Raw genomic sequence first — 26,119 nt, 5'->3', positions numbered from 1 at the left:
AGTTATAAACAAATGGTAGTCTATGGAATTCAACCACGATTACTATCATTATTGCATTTCCAAAAGAATAAGTAGAATACATGTTTTAGATTAAAGAAGCCTTACAAATTCATGCAGTTTCTATTACTGGAACTTTGAATATCATTTACCCACAGAAAATTGTGGGAGTACTTACATTTTTAATGAATAATATTGTAGCTTTCAGGGGCTGGAGAGATGGCTCAGGTGAAGAGCACTGGCTGCTCTTCAAGAGCTCCTGAGTTCAATTCCCAGCAACCACATGGTGGCTCACAACCATCTGTACTGAGATCTGGCGCCCTCTTCTGGTGTGCGGGCATACATCGAGCAAGCCAGAATGCTGCATACATAATTAATAAATAAATCTTCAAAAAAAATTTTAGCTTTCAATCCTTCACCTGATGCATTAACTATTTTTAATGATGGTTGAAAAACTAAGTGATTATTGGACAGAATATAAGTACTGGGTAGTACTTACAGATTACTCGTCCATACAACAAAATTAATTGTATGCTGTTGTAAAAGCCAAGCAAGATTTACCTCAAGAATTAAATATCGTAGGTGATTGAGCTTCTATTGTAGTAATTGTTAAAAATACATTTAATGCCGTACTTCGTTCCAGTAAGCATTCTGTTAACTTTGTTTAAATTCATTTTAGCTCTTAAATCAAAATAAAGTCTCTTACTCATGCACGAAAACACAAATTTGCATGGATATATTAAATTTGAAAATCCTCACATTATAAATTAGTACCTTTTCCTTTGTTCAGGGAGAACATGAACATTTACATACTAATGATAATAATGTACATGTCAAACATAAAATTCCATTTCAACAAGCTAAATAAATTATTTTAAATTCTTCAATTTGTCATCTGTTACATATCCATTTCATTACTCAGTGGGCTAATCATCAAGGATCTCAATCAAATGAAATTTTGCAAATGGTTATTACTCATTACAGAATTTGAACGTTTATTATTCCCCTAAGTAACCATAGATACTCTTTGTTCATTTATATGGGCTACTCCGTTAGCTGGAGAACACACAAGTTATATAACACCTTTTTCATCACCTGTGTTACCTCTTTTACTAAAACAGATAATGGACATACTTATATAATTCTAAAGAATTTCCTAGGTTCTGTGAATCATATATCATTGCTCTTGTTACAAGTATTTAATATAATCCACAAGAACAAGCTATTGTTAAATGTGTCCATGAGTCAATAAAACAAATTTAAAAAAATCAAAAAGAGGAAAAAGGAAGTTTTGAATTAATGTGTTTTTTAGAATAATGGGAGAGCCAATTTACAGCAAGCATTGTTTATATAAAATTTCCTAAATACGCTGCATGCGCATAACTTAATCCGCAAAGAAACGTTTTATAAACACCACAAATGCCGAATTTAAAATAGGGGACAAAAATGCAAGGTAATGAATGGCAGCTGGCATTGATAATGCTGAAAGGGAGAAGATAGTCTTGTTACTCTGCAAGATGTGTGTCAGTTATGGATCAGAACTAAGAAAAGAGCAGAAAATAAAGACAAGTTTCCAATGGACTCATGATGGCCCTTCTGTCAAAGAAGACAAATTCTCTCTATGGCAATTCTCTCTATGGAAGCGATCTTGATGACATAGGTCCTCATCCTAACCGTCATGGGGTCGGGTGAAATCTCTTGCCATCTTAGGTTCAGATTATTATACAGCAGTCCAGAATAGCTGTTATGGATGAACATCATTTTCCAGCCCTGATGGCTCTGCTATCTGTCTCTTCAGTTCGGGGATCAGATGTAAGTTAATGGGCTTATGTCCCTAACCCAACAATGTTTCAGCCTGTCTTTTGGGTAGATACTGATGTGTTAGTTTATAACAATCCCAGTATCCTTACTCCTCCTTGGAATAATTTAACTCATCTGAATGATTTTGATGGGACTCCATATAGTTTTACTTATATGGATAAAAGGAAGCCAATACTATTTGGAAATGGTGCTTGGTTTTCAATGGGATTTCAGCAGTGGTAACAACCTATTATTAAAATAGGAAAATCTAGCAATCATCCTCAAAGACTCTGAGCACAGTCCATGACTAAGACCTTGGATAATAATACTAAAAATTATGAATTTGCATATCCCCTATATCCATATTTTAAATATTATATGTTAAAATATAAGCCATTTATATGGAAAATTTCTTTCGGAAAATTTGGAAAAAATTCAAAATAAATGGATCAATTGTCGTACATATAGTGACTTTATTAACACTTGTTCTGAAAGGAATATTACCTCTTCTGATTTGATTATTGGTACAATGATGAATCAAACCAGTAATAAAACGGTAAATGGAAGCTGTTGTCTGCATGGGGAGATGGAAGAATCAGTGATGATCTTATTGCCTTATTCAGAGTGAAAGCTGCAAAACAGATGCATAATTGGCAAATAGTAGCTACCGTTAAACCTGTTCAGGTTTTAAATGGATCATTATTTGGAACACCAGTATCCACTTCTACTTATGTATTTACCTTATTTAGAAGTAATGTTACTGCTTCAGTGCCGCTATCATATGTATTTTTTTGAAAGAATCAATTGTCCTACTGGAATTAGTTTTAATGATTAGCAATTGTAGTCATGCATTAATTCCTCTATTCAGTTTTATCATCATCACTTATGATATTATAGCAACATACACAAATTTAGCTGCCTATAAACTAAGGTCATGCTTGATATCAAAATTCTATAGATGATATTTTTGTTGAATTCTTCAATATATTGAAAAGAACAAAGTTCATGTTAGGTTCAGTAAGAGCTGTAATTCCTGACCTTGTTGCTGTTGTTTATACTGCTAGTGTGGCTAGTATTGCTTTACATACATCCTTGCAGACAAAAGACTTTGTAGAGCAATGGCATATTTTCATAAGCTGGTTTCAGCAGGTTTAATTATATGCTCGACTTTGAACAGAAATTGATGTACCAAAGCAAAAAAAAAACCCTGCATCGTTGCAGGAAGGAACTAATTAAATTACTTTGTGTTTGTTGTGATTGGAATTCAACCACTATTTGCATTAATAATTTGGATTATAAAGATTTTTTACGGGAATGGAATAATATTCCAGCTTATCTTCTGGGAAATGCCTCTGCTCAATATTTCAATTTTCACTTACATAGGACTTTTGTTAAATCATAACCCTCAAACATTGAACAAATTTTTGATGACAACTTGGCAGGTTTAGATCTTAAGGGATTCTTACAAATCATTATTCATACCTCCAGTGGTATGATTATCGTAATCATGCTAATACTTTTTTATGTTTGATTATGTATCAGTTTTATATTTGACTAAACATAATAATTGCATACTTTATGGTTAAAACACCATTTGAATTCAAATAAAAATAAAAACAATGAAATTGTGGAGACACAGAACTGGCTCAAAGTGCAGGCTCCTCCTGGGGCAGATGACATGAAGCTGGGAAAATATTGTTTTGCAAACCAAAGGAGCAATAAAGTAAAAAGGAAGAAAAAGAGCAGGAGAAATGAGACCCCCAAACCACAGTGCAGACCAAGAACACTTCCCAAAGACTCAGACAGCCACTGTAACAATTTGAACAAGATGCAAGACACTGCCAAGGTAAAATGAAAAGAAGAAGTTGGTCGACTATAATGCAATAATTTATACAACATTCTAAGAGGTCACATTGAAACATCAGAATCTCATGATCACAGACCAGGCACATTTCAAAACAAAGGAAAAAGGACTATACTTATGTAAGAAGATAACTTTATTGAGATGATAAAGACATAAAGTGAAATGAAAATCTAACTAAAAAAAGCAACAGCTGAAATATGAAAAAAATTAAAAATCACACAAAAAAAGCAAGATAATGAAGGGGGAAAAAAACAGACTGCTGATGAAAACGATTTGAGACCAAAGACTGAAATATAAGACATAAAGAAAACAATAGAAACCCCAGATATGAAAATCCAGGGAAAAATGAACAGAAACTACAGAGGGAAGTACAACAAACAGAATAAAAGAGATGGAAGAGAGAATCTCAGGTTTGAAGAATGCTAGATCAGGTAATGAAATAAAAACATGAAACCTAACAAATTTTTAACAAAACATACATTAAATCTGGGAAAACAGAAAACAAAACCTAAGAAAGTGAGGGATAGAAGGCACAGAAAATATAATCAAGAAAATTACAAAAGGAAACTTTCAAAATATAAAATATATATTACCTTAAGAAAGAGGTATAAGAAGCATAAGGAACAACAAATAAAGTAGATTAAAAAGGTCCCAGCGTTACTAAAAGGAAAACACCAACGCAAGAATGAAAACTTCACACACTAATTCTCAAGCAAAAAAAACTCACATCAGCAAAACTCTAACAACCACTCTCACTGAAAAATAACAGAAATTATCATCTATTAGTCATTAATGTCTTACTATACATGTACTCAATCCACATATAATGACACAGTCTAAGAGAATAGAGATTAATGTGCCATTCTCCTTACTTTTCTTTATCATGGTGCATTGTGGACCATAAGGGTCCGAAGTATTCATCCCCTCATCCTTAGACTTACCAGGGAGGCCTTCTTCCTGTGCGCGCCCAACCTCTCAGTACGTTCAGTTTCTGACATACTGTCCTGGACTTCTTCTAGGACGTTTCCACGAGGAGAGTCAACGATCCGGAGCAAACATACCAGTGAGCCACTAGATCAATCTCTTTTACGAAGTTTTTCAGTATGATGGGCAACTTTTATGTCTTTAACACCGACTCTAGTGCTGTGATAGCGGACTGTGAGGAACCCATGATGACAAGCAGGCACCAGCAGCTTATCTACGTCCGTCTTACATGTGCTGCGAAAACGAAATTATCTGTGTGCAGCTCTTTTATCTACAAGAGACTGAAGCCCACAGTAAGGTCCTGCCACTTAGCATAGCAAACATACCAGTGAGCCACTCGATGAATCTTTTTCAAAGTTTTTCAGGGTCTGATGGGCAATTTTTATGTCTTTGTTTTAACACCGACTCTAGTACTGTGATAACAGACTGCTAGGAGCCCTTGATGACAAGCAGGCACCCGCGGCTTATCTACGTCCGTCTTACAAGTACTGCGAAAAAGAAAGTATCTGTGCATGCCTCTTTTATCTACAAGAGACTGAAGCGGACAGGAACGTACTGCCCCTTACCGGAGCAAGCATACCAGTGAGCCACTCGATGAATATGCTTTGCGAAGTTTTTCAGTGTCTGATGGGCAATTTTTATGTCTTTGTTTTAACACCAACTCTAGTACTGTGATAACGAACTGCGAGTAGCCCATGATGACAAGCAGGCACCTGCGGCTTATCAACGTCCGTCTTACAAGTGCTGTGAAAAAGAAAGTATCTGTGCATGCCTCTTTTATCTACAAGAGACTGAAGGGCACAGTAAGGTGCTGCCCCTTACCGGAGCAAGCATACCAGTGAGCCACTCGATGAATATGCTTTGCAAAGTTTTTCAGCGTCTGATGGGCAATTTTTATGTCTTTGATTTAACACCGACTCTAGCCACTCGATGAATGTCTTTTTCGAAGTTTTTAAGCGTCTGATGGGCAATTTTTATGTCTTTGTTTTAACACCGACTCTAGTGCTGTGATAACGGACTTCTAGGAGCCCTTGATGACAAGTAGGCACCCGCGGCTTATCTACGCCTGTCTTACAAGTGCTGCGAAAACGAAAGTATCTGTGCGTGCCTCTTTTATCCTCAAGAGACTGAAGGCCAGAGTAAAGTCCTGCCACTTAGCGTAGCAAACATACCAGTGAGCCACTCGATGAATCTTTTTTGAAGTTTTTCAGGGTCTGATGGGCAATATTTATGTCTTTGTTTTAACACCGACTCTAGTACTGTGATAACGGACTGCTAGGAGCCCTTGATGACAAGCAGGCACCCGCGGCTTATCTACGTCCGTCTTACAAGTACTGCGAAAAAGAAAGTATCTGTGCATGGCTCTTTTATCTACAAGAGACTGAAGCACACAGGAACGTACTGCCCCTTACTGGAGCAAGCATACCAGTGAGCCACTCGATGAATATGCTTTGCGAAGTTTTTCAGCGTCTGATGGGCAATATTTATGTCTTTGTTTTAACACCGACTCTAGTACTGTGATAACAGACTGCTAGGAGCCCTTGATGACAAGCAGGCACCCGCGGCTTATCTACGTCCGACTTACAAGTGCTGCCAAAAGGAAAGTATCTGTGCATGGCTCTTTTATCTACCAAGAGACTGAAGGGCACAGTACGGTCCTGCCCCTTACCGGAGCAAGCATGCCCGTGAGCCACTCGATGAATCTCTTTTTCAGCATCTGATGGGCAATATTTATGTCTTTTTTTAACACCGACTCTAGTACTGTGATAACGAACTGCGAGTAGCCCATGATGACAAGCAGGCACCTGCGGCTTATCTACGTCCGTCTTACAAGTGCCCTGAAAACTAAAGTATCTGTGCTCGGCTCTTTTATCTACAAGAGACTGAAGGGCACAGTAAGGTGCTGCCCCTTACCGGAGCAAGCATACCAGTGAGCCACTCGATGAATGTCTTTTTCGAAGTTTTTCAGCGTCTGATGGGCAAGTTTTATGTCTTTGTTTTAACACCGACTCTAGTGCTGTGATAACGGACTGCTAGGAGCCCTTGATGACAAGCAGGCACCCGCGGCTTATCTACGTCCTTCTTACAAGTGCTGTGAAAACGAAAGTATCTGTGCATGCCTCTTTTATCTACAAGAGACTGAAGGGCACAGTACGGTCCTGCCCCTTACCAGAGCAAGCATACCAGTGAGCCACTCGATGAATCTCTTTCTCGAAGTTTTTCAGGGTCTGATGGGCAATTTTTATGTCTTTGTTTTAACACCGACTCTAGTACTGTGATAACGGACTGCTAGGAGCCCTTGATGACAAGCAGGCACCCGCGGCTTATCTACGTCCGTCTTACAAGTGCTGCGAAAAAGAAAGTATCTGTGCACGCCTCTTTTATCTACAAGAGATTGAAGGGCACAGTACGGTCCTGCCCCTTACCGGAGCAAGCATACCAGTGAGCCACTCGATGAATCTCTTTTTCAGCGTCTGATGGGCAATATTTATGTCTTTGTTTTAACACCGACTCTAGTGCTGTGATACCGGACTGCTAGGAGCCCTTGATGACAAGCAGGCACCCACGGCTCATCTACGTCCGTCTTACAAGTGCGGCGAAAACGAAAGTATCCGAAAATGAAAGTATCTGTGCGCGCCTCTTTTATCTACAAGAGACTGAAGCACACAGTAAGTTACTGCCGCTTATCTACATCGGACTTACCGTACCTAACAGTCATAACGGTGGTTCCAAAATGATGATCAAAAGCCCTCCCAGAAGATCACTAAGGCCTCCATGCTACAAAATTAACTTTTAGCTTTTGGTTAGAGAAATTGAAAATACACCAGGAAATGGAAAGATCTCCCCATGTTCTTAGATAGAGAAAATAAACATAATAAATATGGCAATCTGTCCAAAAGCAATCTGTAGATTAAATGGAATCCATACCAAAACAACAACAAATTCTTAATGTCAGTTTAAATAGCAATAATCAATATCAAAAAACCAATGATGGACAACATAATCCTGTACAGGAAAGTAAGTTCCAGAGGCATAAAAATCCATCAACCTCCATTACAGAGATAAAGTATTGGAAACAGCTTGGTATTGGCATGAAAACAGACTTGACCACTGGAATCAAATCAAAGACACAGATAGTAATCCACACAGAAGTTCAGCTGATTTTTGACCAAGAAGCTAAAATTATACAATGAAATAAAGATCGCATCTTCAACAAATGGTGCTGGCATAACTGTATGTCAACATGTAGAGGAATGAAACTAGATAAATATCTATCAACATGCAAAAAACTAATGTCCAAAGTAATCTCCAAAATATATAAAGAGCTAAAGAAATTAGACATCAAAAGATGAAAATGTCTTACCTCCTGAGGACCGAATGGATATGGTTGGGAGGCTGCTTGTTTGCTCCGGATGCTCAGAACTAAATAATAAGACAGAAACCATATTACTTGGAATACTCATTGGACAATAGCTTAAGCGTATTTATGGGTAACTCATATCATAAATTAAAGCAATCTCCTTTAATCTGTATATTGTCTTCCCTTGTAAAATTCCATCATCTGTCTCCATACTAGCTATATTGCTTCTCTCTGACTCTGCCTTCTTTCTATCAACATTGACTTTCAATTTCCTGACTGGCTCAAACACTATCTGAAACAGATTTGTTATTAAGCAACCATATTCACAGCACAGACAGATGGGACTCTCATATCACCTTAAGCTGAAGAGAAAGCTGCTAACATTCTGCTTTCTTTCTCCTAATGTTAAAACCACATTTCTTCACTTTTACTTTTCCATTTCTAGAACCAACATTTTTATATTCTCATTCTTATGATTTATGATTGCCAACAAGTCTGCTGCAAAATGAGGAAATAAGAACTCCAGAATACAAAATGGAAGGGGACTGGGGCATAGGGGACAAAGTAGTGAGGGCAACTGTTGCAGTAGTTTCTTAATCACACTGAACATGTACCCAAGCAAGCATGCCATTTTGTCTGTGATGTCCCTTGCCAGCAAGTGGCTTTATCCCATCCAAGCTTTCCACCAAGGACTCCTATCTACCTGCAGGGTGTTGAGGTCCACCATCCCAGCCTACTCCAGGGTGGAGTGGATAAAAGAGACTCCAGGGCTAAGAGAACTAAGAGAAGGCAGACCAAGAAAAAACCACAAGCACACACCTAGCCACAGCAAAGAGCATACCAAGCAGCCAAGACTCTCCTAACAGAATTGGTACAAATGTACATGCTGTTATGTCAGAATACCTCCAAAAATGTGAAAGACAACATGATAGTATGAGAATCCAGTGAGTATACAACAGGAAAATTTGAACACCCTAATCCCGAGGAAGAAAAAATAGACCTTAAAATTAAAATTAGAAGAGATAGGGTCCATCAAACAGAATGTGAAAAACAACTGTAAACAAATGGAAGAAGAATAACAACAACTTTGAAGAAATGAAAAATCCAAAGATACCCTAGGAAAAGAAACCAAGAAGAAGCGAATCAAACCGGTAATGGATAGAGTTGAAGAAACCCTCACCACATCGTAAAACACAAATGATACAGTATTAAGAATATTAAGAGAAGCAAAGGAAAAAGGTCTAATACTAACTTGTAGAAACAAAAATGACTTCTAACTTAAACCAATCAAAAGAGAATAAGATGGAAACTTTAAACTCATAGCAGGCATATTTCAAGGGATGAAGTATGAATACCAAATATAAATTTCAGTAATATAAATGCACCCACATTACTAGAAATAAAGTTACACCTCAAACCACACTAATAGTTGGAGACTGCAGCACTATCTCAACAATGGATAGGTCAACCAGACAGAAACATAACAGAGAAATAAGAGAAATAATCGACATAATTAAATAAATGGACTTGACATCTGTAGATCAAGCCAAATATTAAAAAATATACCCTCAGCATCTACAGAAACTTCTAGAAAATTGACCACATACTTGATAACAAAGTAAAGCTAATATGCCACAAAAAAATTTTGCGTATGCATGAGGATCTCTGTGAGTTAGAGTCAGGCCTGGTATAGAACAGCTACTTCTAGGACAGGAAACAAAAGCTACAGAGAAACCCTGTCTCAAAAATCAAAAAAAAAATTAAGAAAAAAGGGACGGGGCTGTTTAGATGGCTTAGTGGTTAAAAACATTGCCTGCTCTTCGATGTCGTGAGTTCAATTCCCAGTAATCACATGGTGGCTGACAACCATCTGTAATGATGTCTGGCATATAACACCAGAGAGCAGACAAACTCATGGAAACTGAACAGTCAACTACTAAACCACGCCTGGGTCATAGAAGAAATAAAAGAAATTAAAGTCTTCCCTGAATTCAACGAAAACAAAGACACAACATAAACAAACCAAAAGCAGCGCTAAGCTCACATTAGACACCTAAAAGCACAGCTGAGAGCTATAGAAAAAAAACATTCTTACCCAGGAGTAGAAGGCTGGAAATTATCAAATGGAGGACTCAAACAAACAAAATATAAAAACAGAAAACAATCCAAAGAAGTCAATGAAACAAAGAACTGGTTATTTGAGTAAAAACAATATTCACAAATGGCTATCCAATGTAATAAAAAGTTAGAGAAAGAGAACACGCAAATTAACAGGATAAGTAATGAAATGAGGGACATAACAGACACTGAAGATATTCAGAAATAATTATATCTTAACACAAAGGCCTATATGCCAAAGTTGGAGAATGTAAAATAAATGGACTTGTTTTTAGATAAATAACATATACCAAATTTCAATAAGACCAAGGGAACAATGTAAATAGATCGTGAAGTGGTGAGGAAATATAAGCAGCCAAAAAAAACCTACATACCAAGAAAAACACAGCACCAATTAGTTTTACTACATAATTTTACCAGAAATTCAAAGAGCTGATACCCAAACTCCTTAACGTGTGTCACATAATAGAAACAGAAGCTTTATATTAAGCAACAGTGGTACCATGACACTGAACGAAAATATAAAAAGCCACCAAGATAGAGAATTAAAGACCAATCTCGCTCATGAACATCGACGAAAAAATTCCCAATAAGATTCTGAAAAACCTGATTCAAAAAAATAGGAGGCTTTATCACAGAGATACTGGGCCGGTTCAACACATGGAAATCCAATCAAATCTATCATATAAATACACTGAAAGAAAATGAAACCATATGATCATTTCAGTAGAGAAAAATAACAGTAATTGTCAAAACTAGTCATTAATATCTCTTAATATACATGTGCTAATTTCAAATATAATGGCACAGGCTATGGGAATAGATAAGAAAACAAGAATAAGCCATCTGTTATAAACAGGAAACTTACCTCAAACTCAAAAAGACAGTACCTAAGAGTAAAAAATATGGAAAAGGACCCAAGAAACAAGCAAGTGTGGCTATCCTAATATCTAACATTAGATTTCAAAATAAAGGTGTCAGAAGAATTGGAGAATGACACTATATACAATGACACTATATATAACAAGTTATATCTGTCTAGATGAAGTCTCAATCCTTGTCATTTATACCCATAATACAACTGCATTCACACTTGTAAAAGGAACAGTATTAAAACTCAAATTACTCATCAAAACCTACACACTAATGGCAGGATATCTCAGTATTCCGCAATCGACAATGAACAGGTCAACCAGACAAAAATTTATAAGAGAAATAAGAGATGTAATGAATGAAATGGGCCTAACAGATATCTATAGAATATTCCACCCAAACAAAAAAGAACATACCATCTTCTCAGCACCTCATGAAAACTTCCACAAAACTGACCACACACTGTGTAACCCAGCAAACAAAAAAAAATGGAGTAATACACTGTGTACTATCAAATCACCACGATTTAAAATTAGAACCTGAAAACAATAGTAATCTCATAAATCCTACAAAACAAAGGAAATTCAGCAAACCACTGAACCACCCATGGGTCAAGGTAAAATAAATTAAATACTAAAATTATACAAATATGAAGGATTCCAGCTGATGGACTGCCATGCATGCAGTGGGAGGGCAAGTGTCCCACGGCCAGGTTAACACAAGGACTCAGGCCCAGGAGGAGGTGAGAACCACAGAGGGCGATGGGAGCCCAGGCTGGGGAAAACCTGATCCAGCCACTCCTGTCATGTGGCAGTGTGCCCCATCCAGGTTCAGTGTGTTGCTGAAAGCAGGCAGGGAGACAGGTCTGTGCACTGCCTGAGCTAAGTAGACAGGTACCCAGCTCTTCATGGACCATGGGGAGATCTCACTGAAGCCAAGACAGAAAGAGGAAAAGCTGGCCCCAGAGACTCGGGAAACACTCCAGCTCTTCCCTCCCCAGAACCTTCATCACTGTGTCTTAAACTTCAGTCTGTAACTGCAGCCCTGGCTAGTAAAATCTCTGAGCAGGACCATGTAGGACCATGTCATGGATTCCCCAGCCACCTAGCATGTGTGTGAGCCCTGCCCCCTCCTTGCCAGATCTTTCCTTTAAGTCTGCTCAGCCTGTTTGTGGGGTTTCATCCCAAGTCAGGTATTTATAGTGACCAAATTTCCTCTGTCACAGGAGTGGGGTCACTGTGCCATGGGGCTTCTGCCCTAGAGGTGGTACTGGCAGCTGGTGTAAGCTGAGGAAAACTCTACACCATTTGGAAAGAGGAAAGGTCTTTGCAGCCAAGCCCTCCTCCAAACCGGAGGCCTGAATTCTCCACCTGCCACTGGCATGCACTGAGTCACTGCTGTGCCTCTCCTAGCACCTAGTCTGGGAGAGAGCTGCTCTGGAGGGATTCAAGGTCCGGGTGCCCACTGTAAAATGCTCTGATGTAGATGGATCCCTCCCTCCCATGTTCATGTGCACAACCATTACCTACTCGGAGTTCCAAATCATCTTTATGATCCTCAGGGAGACCAAATACCCAGTAGGGTCTCTTGCCTCCCCCAGTCCCCAGCAACTGCTCATCTGTACATTTAGCACTGTGGAGGCTCCCATAGTGGGACCATTCAGCATTTAGCCTCTACTGAGCAAACTGCTTTTTAGACTCATCTATGTTCTGGCATTATCAGAATCTCATTCCTTGCTGTAACTAAACAGTCTTCAATTATGTGAAGCCGGCAGGCAAATGGCAGGTGCTTTTAGGAGAGAAAGTGCCAGTTTAAGAGATGCTTTCAAAAGGGAGGAAAAGGTAGTTGATATGTGTATCGTCATTTTCTTTCTTTACCAGTGTATGCACATGGGCCCTAGGAATAACCACTGCTGGGCTGGAGAGATGGCTCAGTGGTTAAGACCACTGGCTACTCTTCCAGGTCTTGAGTTCAATTCCCAGCAACAACATGGGTAGCTTACAACCATCCATAATAAGATATGGTGCCCTCAAAAAAAAGATATGGTGCCCTCTTCTGGCCTTCAAGGATACATGCAGGCAGTACACTGCATAATAAATAAATAAATAAATAAATAAATAAATAAATAAATAAATAGTCTTATTTAAAAAAAAGATGAAGGAACATTGTACCCAAACCTGTGGAACACTATGAAAGCAGTGCTAAGAGGAAAGTTCATAGCTAATACAGAAAGCTCAGTGACTTAACAGCACATATGAATGCTCGAGAACAAAAAAAGCAGACATGCCCAGAAGGAGTAGAAAACAGAAACTAATCAAATTGAGGGCTCAAATAAATTATTTAGAAACAAAAATGCAATGAATCAATGAGACAAAGAGCAGGTTACTTGAGTAAATAAAAGATAGACAAACCCTTATGCAAACTAATAAAAAAGACAAGAGAGAAGATCCAAACTAACACAATCAGAAATAAAAAGGAATACATGACAACAAACACTAATAAAATCCACAAAAGACTTAGAGCAAACAACAGAAACCTGTACTACACAAAATTGGGAAACCTAAAAGAAATGGACAATTTTCTGGCTTGGTACCATTTACCTAAATCTAATAAAGCCTAGGTGAGCAGTTTAAATAGGCATATAATCTTTAATGAAATAGAAACTCATAAAAAGCAAACAATATATCCGAGGGACAAATGGTTTTAATGAAGAATTGCTATACTCCTCTAAGTGTTGCACATAGCCAGACCTCTTTTTGAGACTACATTAAGATTGATGACAACCACACAAAGACTCACCCGAGAAAGAAAATTAACAATCTCAATAATGAACATGAACACAAAAATACTGAATAAAATGATGGAAAACCGAATCCAGGAATACATTTTGAAAACCTTCATTAACAATTCAGCTTCATCAAAAAGATGCAGGGATGGTACAAAATTCATAAATGCATTAATGTAATCCATGATACAAATAATTTTATAGAAAAATACGCATGAACAACCTATGAAATATTAAAGTAGGCACATATCGTACTTGTCATCAAAGACTCTCAGCATATTCCATTAATCATACCTGGGATAATGGTACTGAAAATTGAGAAACAGCATAACCTGTATGTACAGATTATACATATTATAATTTCAAACATCAGCCATCCTTTATAAAATTGTTAAACAAATTGGGCAAAATACTTCAATATAAATGGGTCAATTGGAGCCCATATGGTTAGCTTAGTAACAATTGTTCTGAAATATCACCACCTGTGATTTGCTTAGTGTTACCAGGATGAATCAAGCCAAGAATAAAAAGTTAACAGGAAGCCATTTTCTGACATTGATTGCCTTGCACACAGCCCATAATGCAATATAGATCCATATTAGGAAGATCATAGCTGCCTTAAAACCTGTTCAGGTATTTAAAGGCTCAGTCGTTGGAACAGCAGTACTCGCCTCTACTTATATATTTACCTTACTCAGGAATACTAATGTTACTACCTATGTACCTATAACATATGTATTTTTAGTTAGAAGAACCAATTTCAATACTGGAATTAGTAGTTATGATTTTCAATTGGATTCATGTATTAATTTATCTGTTAGGTTTAATCTTCATCATTACTTATGATACTACAGCAACATACACACATTTGGCTGTCTGTAAACCTAGGTTAGTGTTGGGCTCAAAATCCTCTGGATATTAATGTAGAATTCTTTATCTAAATATTGAAAAGAACAAAGTGCATGTTAGATTTTGTAATAGAGAAAATTCATAACCTTATTGCTGTTGCTGCTAATGCTTCTGTGTCAGGTGGGCAATGGTATAAAGATTCTCAGGGACTGGACTCAGCAAGCTAAAATAGATACTAAACCACAGACAGAGATTGGTGTGCTTAAGAAATCTGTGGGATGGTTGGGAAAGAAATATTTATCTGTGCAAAAACATTTGTGATTGGAATTCGACCGCTTTTGGCATCACTGATTAAGCTTAGTGAATTTTTACATGAATGGAAGGTTATTCATATTTATCTTTTCGACAATGCTGCTCCTTGATCTCTCATTGATCATTTACATGATGTTATAGAACTTACTTTTCCTAATCATTTCCTGATTCAGATGCCTCAACTATTGCACAAATTTTTGATAACAAAGTGACAGGACAATTTGGACAAATTAGATGCTATGGGATTCGTACAAAGTATTCCTCATACATCTGGTGGTATGCTTATTGTAATTGTTATTCTTTTCTATTTTTGATTATGTAAGAGTTTCTTTCAACCAAATGCAGAATATTTACATACTTTATGAATAAAACTCAATTAACTTAAAAATCTAAAAGGAGGAAAATATGGAGGCACAAAACTAGCTTAGAGTGCAGGCTCCTTGTGGCACAGATGAGACAAACTTGGGAAATGGTTGCATGAGAGAACAAGCATAGATGAAAGCAAACTGCCTATTTCTCAAATGTTCTCTCAGAATCTATACCATGGATAAAGAATTTGTTTTTGAGCGCAGTTGCTCACACTGTACCAGTTAAAAAGGAGTGCTTTGCTTCTGTATACTTTTTGCATTGTATCTTTGTAATTATTTTCACTTTTATTACTGATTAATTGAGGTATTGTTTCTAGGAAGGAGAAGCAAGAGTACACACGTACATGAGTACAGAGGTTTCAGAGTTGAGGTATCACTTTTTAGTATGTATAAAATGCCATAGTAAATAAATCTTATTGTGCAGTTGTTCATACTATGCATCACTGTGTACTGATTTACAAGACAACCATACCAAGGGACCACAATGCAGTAGATGTTGAAAGGTGGTACCAGAACAGGGACCATAAAGAGTAAAAGTTAGGAAGGGATTTAAATTATAAACCAGATAAGTAATCTTCATTACAGGGTAATTGGGACAAGCCAAATCCTCTCTGTACCTTGCTATCCTAAAGCATTCAATAAAAACTCATAGGGTTCACATTTCTCTTTCTGATTTAGAAATGTGTGTGGAAATAATGAAGCCTTAAAATTATTTGGTATCCAGAAGGCACCTAAGATATAGATACTTGGTAAAGAATTAAAGCTAATGTTGAAAAATCTCTGAGATAGGGTGAGAAAGTACTTGTCTATTTCTGGTCTTATAGGGTTTATGAGCTTTACTATTTTCAAAGAAAAGCAAATGAAAATAACTGGCCACAGTGTCAAAAGAGAAAGTAGTGCCAGCTGCACAAGTAATGACCATGTATAAAAAATTCAAATATTTGGCTCTTTGTCAATGGGAGTACATGACATGTAACTCCAGCATATAGAGGCTGGGAGGAAAGCTGCTATGCATCAGTTGCCTCCCTGGGCTAAATAACAAAACAACAATAAAACAATTCCATTCAGGATAGCAAGGGCAGACCTAAAAATTTCAAGTCCTTTGCAGTAATAAAAGTACATTTGAGGTACCATTTTTGTTCCAATTTTCTTCTACATTGTTGTGATTAAACTCTATCCAAAAGCAACTTAGATAATGAGATTTATCTGGTTGATATCCCTAGATCACAGTCCATCCTTGTGGGAGCTTAGGGTGGAAACTCAAGCTAATAAATGAAGACAATACACGGGGAAAACATTGCTTCCTACCTTTCTCGTTTGTCTAAGCTAGTTCTCTTCTGCAGGTCCACTTGCTTAGACATATTGTCAACTCAGTGGAAGAACCTTCCCACACTTTAAATCAATACAATTTCTCTCAGATGCAGCAATTAGATGTTCTCATCTATGCACACCCTCAACTGATGCTTCTTCAGATAACCCTAGGCAATGTCATGTTGACAGGTGAGGCTAATTAGGAAAAAGGCAATAATATACAAGGAAGTTTTAAAGATCCAAAGTCAATGTATTAATCACATCCAATCACTTAAACAGCCAAAGCCCAAACAGCAACTGGAAAACACAGAAATGTCAGGGAATGGAAAGAGGAAGGCCTCTAAAAACAATAAATAAAAAAACTAAAACCAACTCTCCACAGAAACTTCTCAAAACAACAAAAACATAAGGAACTTTTAACATGAAATTTTCTAGATACAAAATTGTTGAAGGCCGATCATTTTCCAGAGGAACAATCAGATGATAATAAAACTAACAATATAGATTGCAACACTCAAAAAATGAGACATAAAGACATAGCTACAAATATAGACTATAATTTCTTAAACAGAAATGACAGGATTCTAATCAAAATCAAACTACCAGAAATCAATGACCATAACTCATCCAGTACACCACATTCTTTGGAGAGATTCACTTGAAACCTTCTGAGGTTTTAACTTTGTAGAAAATATTGTGACTACTAAAAGGATATCATTCAGCCAGGCAATGGTGGTGCTAGTTCCAGGACAGGCTCCAAAGCCAGAGAAACCCTGTCTCGAAAAACCAAAAAATAAAAAATAAAAATAAAAGGATATCATTCTATTATGATAAAGAATAGGATGTCTGTTAGGGTCACTTAGACAACATTTTGCTTACTATTGTTGGGTCCAGGTGGCATGCAATTATTGAGGAGGGGGCAGACCACTAAAATGTATTAAACCAGAAGCAAAGTTGATTCCAGAAAAAAGGGAAGGGAAAAAAAAACCTCCATGGGGCACACAAAGTTTATCAGTTATATCTGATCACCACCTGAGATTGGATTTCTATATCAGTGGCTATGGGAGATTTCCAAACTACCCTTTTTATAGCAAGAAGCAAGCATTATGCATGAACAAAAGAATTTTTATAACCTTGAGGTAAAGCTCAGGTACTAATTGCTTTGTTTGTTGTTACCATTTCCAATAACAGGGTTTTTCAGTGAAACTAGGGTTTGCATTTAGCCTATTGTTTCTCTCTGCCACTTTCTGGTGGTCTTTATTGAAGTTCTATAATCCCTTGATACTGACAGTTTTGCATGTCAAGAAAGGGTATGGGACAATGCACAACAAAAAAGTCATGTACATCCCTTAATTTAAAAGTTAACTCAGCATTTCTAAAAACTGAAAAATGCAGCTGTTCTAGAATTATTATACTTTCATGGCACACAGGTTGTGAGCCTATAATGGCCCCTTGAGGTTAGAGGTCTTTGACTGAGAAGTGGGTCTTTTGGCTGGTTGTAAATCATGGTTGTCTCATTTGTTATAGGAATGTACCTTAATGGCTTATTAATCTTGGTGAACAAACATTTGCATCTCATGATACTAATATCTAACAGGCATGGTTAGCATACTACTTATCTTTGGGGAATTTGGGATGCAGCCCTCCCTTACTTAAATTCTACTGTGTGACTTAATGTCTCCTAAGAACTGGTAAATCCTTATACCATTAATGCTACTATCAATTATGCTCTACTTCAATTTAGCAGTGGAGTGCTACTCTACACAGGAGAAACCGTTTACAAGCTCCACAAAATTAACTACAAATTGATCCTAAACATAAATGTTAAAAGTGCAGAACTTCTGAAGATACTGTGGTCTCCGAGTTTGGAAAATTTGGTGATATCTCTCCACATGCGGCAAAATAAGCACTACAGCCACCACCATTTGCAGCTGCCAACGCTCTGCTCAGTGCAGACACAGCTCAGGCAGTGAAGTTATTCAGAGACTGCCACGGGGAGTTGCAAGGATCACTTAGCACTACTTACTTAGGATAAGGCAGGAACACACTAAACTCTGTGTTTGTCCACTGGCTCCCAACCAATCAGGGGAGGACTGAACAGATCAGCCGCACTCCTCAGCAGGCCACTCCACCTAGTTTGTGGACAGTGGCCCCTGACCCGCCAAGCCCAGCCACTCTAAACGTGGGAAGAGCAGCCACGTGCATTAAGCCCAGCCACTCCTCCCCACTGGGGACATTGGCCCCTTACTCACCTTGGCCCATCACTCCTCCAATCTGTGGAGAGCAACCACTCATTCACCATGGTACAGCTGACAAACTCTCTCCCCACAAGGGAGCCCAAGGCACAGTGCACAAGAGAGACTGTGATTTCTTCAGGAAGCGATAAACCGGAGTCCTAGCTCCCTGAAGAACCCTCCCATTTGACTGGTGGAGGCTCTGATTGGTTAGTGAGGTCTGAGTGTCAGAATCAGGTGAGCAGAAGGCCCCAGCAATGGCTGCTAATCAGACCTATCCAAGATTGACTGTAGAACTAAGTCAAATTCAACAGCAAGTCTCTTGCTAATGTAAATCAATGGGTTGGGTTTTAAAAGGAAGTATACAAATTCAGAAAGGGGCTAATCAGACAATGTTGCACAAGAGAAACATTGGGTAAACCAAGAACATTATAAACAAAGTCCACAGTGGTGTTGGAACTGATAACCATAGTTTTCACCCTTCTGTGAAAAGTCTTGGGTTCTGAGGACCCAGACCAGCAATGGAAGAGGTTGCTCAGCTTCCATGTAAAAATGTTAGTCACTGAGTGCTGTAATGTAACACATGGAGTTGCATTCAATTGTCTGTTTCTCAAACATCTCAGCTGACTTAACTTTATCCAATCAGGATTGTACATATCTGCATAGATCTGCTCATTGGAAACTGAATACTCAGTAGTTCAAGCTACCCTCCCTAAATTGCACACCCATGAATTCTGTCTGTCTTCAATCACATGGAAGGAATTAATACATGCAGGGAAATTATAGAGAAAGTCACTCATCATGCCCCATCAGTCAGTCCTTCTTTAAAATGGAGACCCCTGCAGCTCACTGCCTTCAAGTTCAGTCTGTGACCTGGCTATTATCTGATTTCTCAGAGCAGTGTTCCTCCTCTTCTGGTCTGAATGGAGAAGCCAGGCTCCATAAAGAAATACTTTCTCTGTACTGCAATGGACAGTCCACTATGTACTCAAACTGGCAATTTCAGAATGCTGTGGTGCTGCAGACATGCAATCCAAGGTTTAGAGTGTTTAGGCAAGAAGACAAGAAGGGCAATGCCTTGTGGGGCTACAGACAGGGTTCAAATATACTTTAATCAACATAGGAGACCTTGACTCAAAATTACTTTTCATAAAGACTAGAAATGCCAATGTTCTAGAATTAATATATCTTTATGGCACAACAGGACTTAATGGGGTTGTGACACTGGCATGGTCTCTTGAGCAGCATTAAAAGGATGGTTTTTTAATGGAGGAATGGGTGTTTCTGCTGTTTGTAAGACAGGGCTGTCGCCTTTGTTTTGGGAATGCAGCTGGTTAATCCTAGGGAACAAACATTTGTATCTTATACTAATCTCTAACATGTGCAGTTAGCATACCATTAACCTTTGGAGGATTTGGGATGCAACTCTCCCTTACCTAAATTCTACTTTGTGACTTAATATTTTCTAAGAACTTATACCATCAATCATAGTCTTATCACAGTAGCAGTGGAGTGCTACTCTATAAAGGAACTACTGTTTACAAGCTCCACAGAATTAACTACAGATGGATACTAAACCTAAATGTTAAATGTTCAAAGTGCAAAACTTCTGGAAGAAACTAGAGGGACCAGGGCTCTCCGACCTTGGCAAATCTGTGTTACACGATGACGATACAAGCCGGCATTTCATGCTGATTTCATAAAGGATATTTCAAAGCACAGTCCCGCTCCCAGTGCTCTGCACAGATGCATCAGGAGAGTGCCAGTCTGCCCAGGAGATACAAAGAACATGCAGGACCACTCAGATCATGCTGGAGCATTAAAGACCAACAGAAGCACACTGGATAATACAGGACCAGGCAAGAATATAATTAAATCTGCATCTGATCACTCACTACCACATAGCCAGGGGAAGATGAACCACACTGGCTCTCGTAGCTCAACTAGCCCCTCCTCCCAGTCTGGGGATAGCCAAAGCTAACCATGTTGTGGTTTTCCAGCTTTTACATGCTCCCTGCTCAGCTGCCTGCAGCAACTCTCATAGCACAGCACACAAAACCACATGTGCCAGCTTCTCTTCAAAGCCTGAAACTGGGCCCTGAAAGACCAAGCACAAATTCTTGACTGACAGGTCACCTAGAGGATCTGATTGGCTATTGAGGCCTGAGTGACAAGAGCACCTCCCATAAGGTTATACTGTGCTTAAAAGCACAGCACAATGGTTCCTGACTACTTTAACCCAATGTAATTGTTCTGAATTTATCCATACTATGGTGTATAGCAGCCCATTCATATTCATTTCTGAGTAGTGTCCCATGAGACCTCAATCTATTCCTCCACCTGCTGATGAAAATGTTGAGTGTGTCCACTTTTTTACTCTTACATACGAAGTATTTGTGATCACTTGTAATTATGTACATACTCATTGCTCTTGATGTATCCGGTTGCATACACGCATATGTAAAATAGACACATCACATGGAAACAGGAGCTGATTGAGTGGGGAATGCTGGGTTAAGGTTTAAAACTGGGGACTGGAAAGATGTCTCAGCAGGTGAGGACACTTGTCACCAAGCATGAAGACCTAATTTTAATCCCCAGAAACCACAAGGTAGAACCAACTCCCACAAGCTGTCTTCTGTCTTCAACATGTATGCTATGGTGCATGAGCGCATGTATGCCCACAAAAATGCACACACATGCACACATAATAAATAAGTTTTTGAAGTTATGCCTGAAGACTCAGAACTGGGTACAAAGACTCACACTTGCAATCTCAGCATCTCGAATACTAAAGCAGTATTCAGCTTTAATACCAGACCACCTTAGGTTGTATGAAACCCTGTCTCTGAAAGAACATGATAAAGGACTAAAACCCTAGATTATGAGCTTCACTGCTACAAAATTTCCAGTGACCTCGAGCAAACACCTCTTGTCACCTTTCTGATTGTCAGTTTTCTGGTAAACAAACAGAAGTCTGAATCAAATGTCCCGTGCTAGGCTAGGATCTACTGTTCTGTGCTTATCCTCCTAGGATCCTTTACTTTCTGTCACTGAACAAACTCAGAGAGTGTGGTGAGTGCCGCTTCTCCACCACCAGTGCCAAATGATCTTGAACTCCATCAGTCCTGAGCCAAATTGAAGTCCAGCCACGTGATTCCATAGTAAGCACCAGACATAACAAGTTTTTAAAAATGTCCTAACTTCATTCATTCTGACCCTAAACAGGAAAGAAGGCAAGGAGAATGGTTTCTGCTTCTTGGGTTCACATAGACTTCCAGCAGACAATAAACATCCACAAGTTAAGACCCAGGGAGGTGCTGTCTTGTGGTAATCAAGATCCATCAGAGTTAAGATAATAAGACATCAGATGGCTCCTCTTTTCAGAATGTAGTGTTTCCTACTCTTTGTCTCTCTCATGTCGGTGAGCTACCCCTAAGCATCCTACCTCGAATCTGGAAACTCCTGAGACAGCAGTCTCAGCTCAATGCCTGGGTGTTCCACACACTTACACACACACACACACACACACACACACACACACACGGTAGCTCCTCAGCTGACTTTTAGAATGCAGCCTCCTGACATAGTAGGTCTACAAATCAGGCATGATTTGATTGATCTAATCAATCAGCTCTGTTGTCTGATCAAGTGAGGAACACCCCTCCAACGGCTCATGAAGATCTTTCCATTTGTGTTGTGTGGCATTTTGTTTGTGTTCTGACAAATAAAACTGGCCTGGAGATCTAGGGTGGAGCTAACCACTAGTTGACCATAGGAGCCCGGTGGTGGTGGTAGTGGTGGTGGTTGGATAGAGACAGAATCTCACCCTTTTAAATGCAGAAAGGAGATACATAGGAAGCTCTGGTCTTCCAGGTTTTTACCCCCATATCTGTCTCCTGGATTTTATTGATTAAGTGTAGTTGGATTTATGCATCACCTTTGTAACACAGATCATGTTTTACTGTAAGTTGTTCAAAGGATTCATTGCTTAAACCATTAGCTTGGGAGAAAGATCTGGAAAACAAGCATGACAAGACTTTGATCACAGACTGCCTCCAAAAAATGAATAGCTAGCTAGAGGTGCAAAGAAAGCAGAAAGGGTTTTTGCAAAGTTAGAACTGAACCAAATCTAACTCTGCCCATGCCCCCATTGTACCCAGTGAACAGGATAACTGTGGCAGAGAGCCTTGTGTCTTATTATTTCCCCAGGCTCTTTTGAGCCTACCTGATGACAAAGAGGGGAAAGACAGTTTGAATAATTGCCCTGCAGGGAGACAGGCCATCTCTTCAACAGTATATTCAACTTTTACAGGGAGGAAGGCAGAGTCTGTGGCAGTTGAATCAATACTATGGACCTATCAGAACAGCACCAGCACCAGCAGAGAACTTATACATGAAAATCGTAAGATTATTCAGGAATTCCATAGGTACAATTCAGATAAAACTCTAACAATTACTGCCCTAAGCTTCACTGAGCTCAAGAGTATATTGCTGAGCTTCAAGACCTGACAGCCAGCCTTCCAGAACTGTAAAATGTGTCATTGCACTATTTAGCCACATGGTGGCAGCACGCGTCTACTATACTGCCGCCCGGCAAGAGACTCATAAAGTAGGAGTCGGAGAAGCCTAAAAGAAATAGTTAGACTCAAAAAATCAGGTAAGTTTTTGTAAACAATCACTTTAAATGTATCCCAAAGACAGCACAACAAAGTGAGTTTGGTCCAATCACGTCATCTAAGAGAAAAGGCCCTCTCCACCACACTTTTAACAATGGCTCTTCCTCCACCAGTGACTAGGCATTCAGGGAACAAACACTATCAGATCCGCCAGTGACTAGGCAAAAATGCTACATTCAGGGAACAAACACTATAGGAGTCCATAGGACAATGAGAGGAACTGCATCCCAGGAAGCCTGTCTCCAGGTGAAAGGCTGAAAGAGAGACTGTTCACTCAGGCCTTATCACCACCTAAGACTCTCAACTGAAACTCTAAGCTATGATGAAGAAAGCGTGGACCTTACAGCCCTATCCTATTCATCACTCTTTCCTGTTTCTGGTCTGCCTAGTACCACAGAAAACAAGAAATGCTTCTGTTTGGTTTTAATTTTCTGATCACCCATTCTGTTCCAGATTGGTATAAATAGGAGCTGATATTTATTTCAGGTAGAAAGGACAGCTTAGTAACATCAGTCACTGCAATAGGGGTTTGTTCTGAATCCCAACTAAAGAGAGTTCTTTACTATAGGTTAACCTATAGGTTTCTAGAGAGGGTGGGTAATCTAAGGCAATGTATGGCTTTGTACAAGCTCAAATTTTGGGGGGTTGCTATATGCCTGAAGTCAGGAAGGCAGAGAAAACAAGGACCAGGGTTATAACTGTACCTGGAGCTCATAAAGCAGGGGTTGCTGAAGCAGGAATGATAGACAGAAAGGGGCCTGGGGCTGCAGGGAAGGTGATCAGATCACTCTAATATTACTAAATCTGGTCTCTACTTGTCTTTCAGTTTCTTATAAACACACATAATGTACTTTGAATTCATTCCCTTCCATTGTCCTCTCTTATGCCCCTCTTACCAAATACTTTTTCTCATCTTTTTATTTTTTTACTTATTTAATGTATATAAGTATTTTGTTTATTTTTACGTCTGTGTGTCACATGCTTGCCACATTCTTGCAGAGGCCAGAAGAAGGTGTCAGATCCTCTGGGACTGCAGTTAGACAGTTGTTAGCCACCATTTGGGTACTGGGAATAGAACCCAGATTCTCTGGAAGAGCTACCAGTGCTCTTAACTGCTGGGCTATCTCTCTAGTCCTCATGTCTTTTTCATGTGTGCATACTTTATCACATTTAATTAGAGTCACTTACATGAACATAGGTAGGGATCTATTACTTGAACTAGGTCAGCTTACCAGCACTACAGAGCTATGGAATATGACTTCCCTCCTCTATCAGCCATTAGCTGCCTATAACTCCTCAGGGTGGCGTGGGGTTTCATGAGCCTCTCCACCTTTCATCAAGAAATGTTAATAGGCCCAGTCTTCTGCAGGTCTTGTTCAAGTAACCCCCACTGCTGTGATTTCCTAAGTGTGGCAGCCAGGTGATGTCCAGAAAAGAGAATTTCCCAGCATTCCTTCCCATTTTCTGGCTTAGATTCTATCTCTGCAATGTTTCTGAGCTTTAGAGAAAGGAAATCTAGTCTCTCTTAAAGCTGCAGCATATTAAAATGCTGGCCCCATGATCCAGTACCAGATCCCATCACCCACCCACATAAAAAGGGCAATGTACATGAAATCTCCATACCCTTTATCACTGGAGTCCACCATATACACACACCTGAGAAACTTTGGTAGCTCCTTTTGTCCCCTAGAACTAAATATCACCGAATCATATCATTGTGGCTGGAGAGAGCAGAAAGTTAGAAGCATTCTCACCATGTATTGCAAAAGATAATCAACATCACCATAGTTCTACAACCTTTTAGACTATTTGAAACATTTAAGACAAACTTGAAGGTAAAATATACTATTCAGAAATTCTAGAAACCACAACATCGGGTTTCGAATCTGACATCCCACTGCACACCAAAATAACGCCCGTATGGGTACACTAGACAATGATATTACAAGCATAATATCCTACAATACAAGAGCTGAAGAGTCTCCCTCTTCCCAGGAAATCCATACACTGGGAGGCTCAGAGTACAAGAACACTGACCAGGTCTCTACACAGACCAACAGAACCATAGCCTAGCTCATGGTTCAACAAACCCAGAAGAAATGACAGCTCAACAGACCTTGTCTAAACACCCTGCACTCACCATGGCATAGTTTGTGGTCTTCCTTACAAGTCACTACGAGGGAAGCAGTAAAGATTCATGAAAAGAACGACCTATAAGTTAGCCCACACTATTATTCCTGCTTGCTAAGCCTTCCCAGAGTCCCTCACTGTTTAACACCACCCTGCTGTGGTTACCTAGTTCCACACTACTAATCTCAGCAACTGTTGAAGTATGAAAGTTCTCAACCACTGTCCTGTCTCTCCCTTTCTATACTGTGCATCTACCAGCTTGAAGCTTTGTCTATGCACTCAATTCCTGCAGATCCCTCTTTATCTACAATCAAACATGAAAAGTCAGAGAGACTGGAGGTCACTCTAGCTGGTTTATTTTTCCTTCTCATAGACCAGTCAAAGCCGAGTCCTAAAGGCTACCCAGCACTGGGCAGCAGACGCAGGATTAGGTGTTTAAAGAAATACTCAATTA

The sequence above is a fragment of the Microtus pennsylvanicus genome, chromosome 2, assembly GCF_037038515.1.
Source record: "Microtus pennsylvanicus isolate mMicPen1 chromosome 2, mMicPen1.hap1, whole genome shotgun sequence".
In the NCBI taxonomy this organism is placed as follows: domain Eukaryota; kingdom Metazoa; phylum Chordata; class Mammalia; order Rodentia; family Cricetidae; genus Microtus; species Microtus pennsylvanicus.
This window is presented reverse-complemented; position numbering follows the sequence as displayed.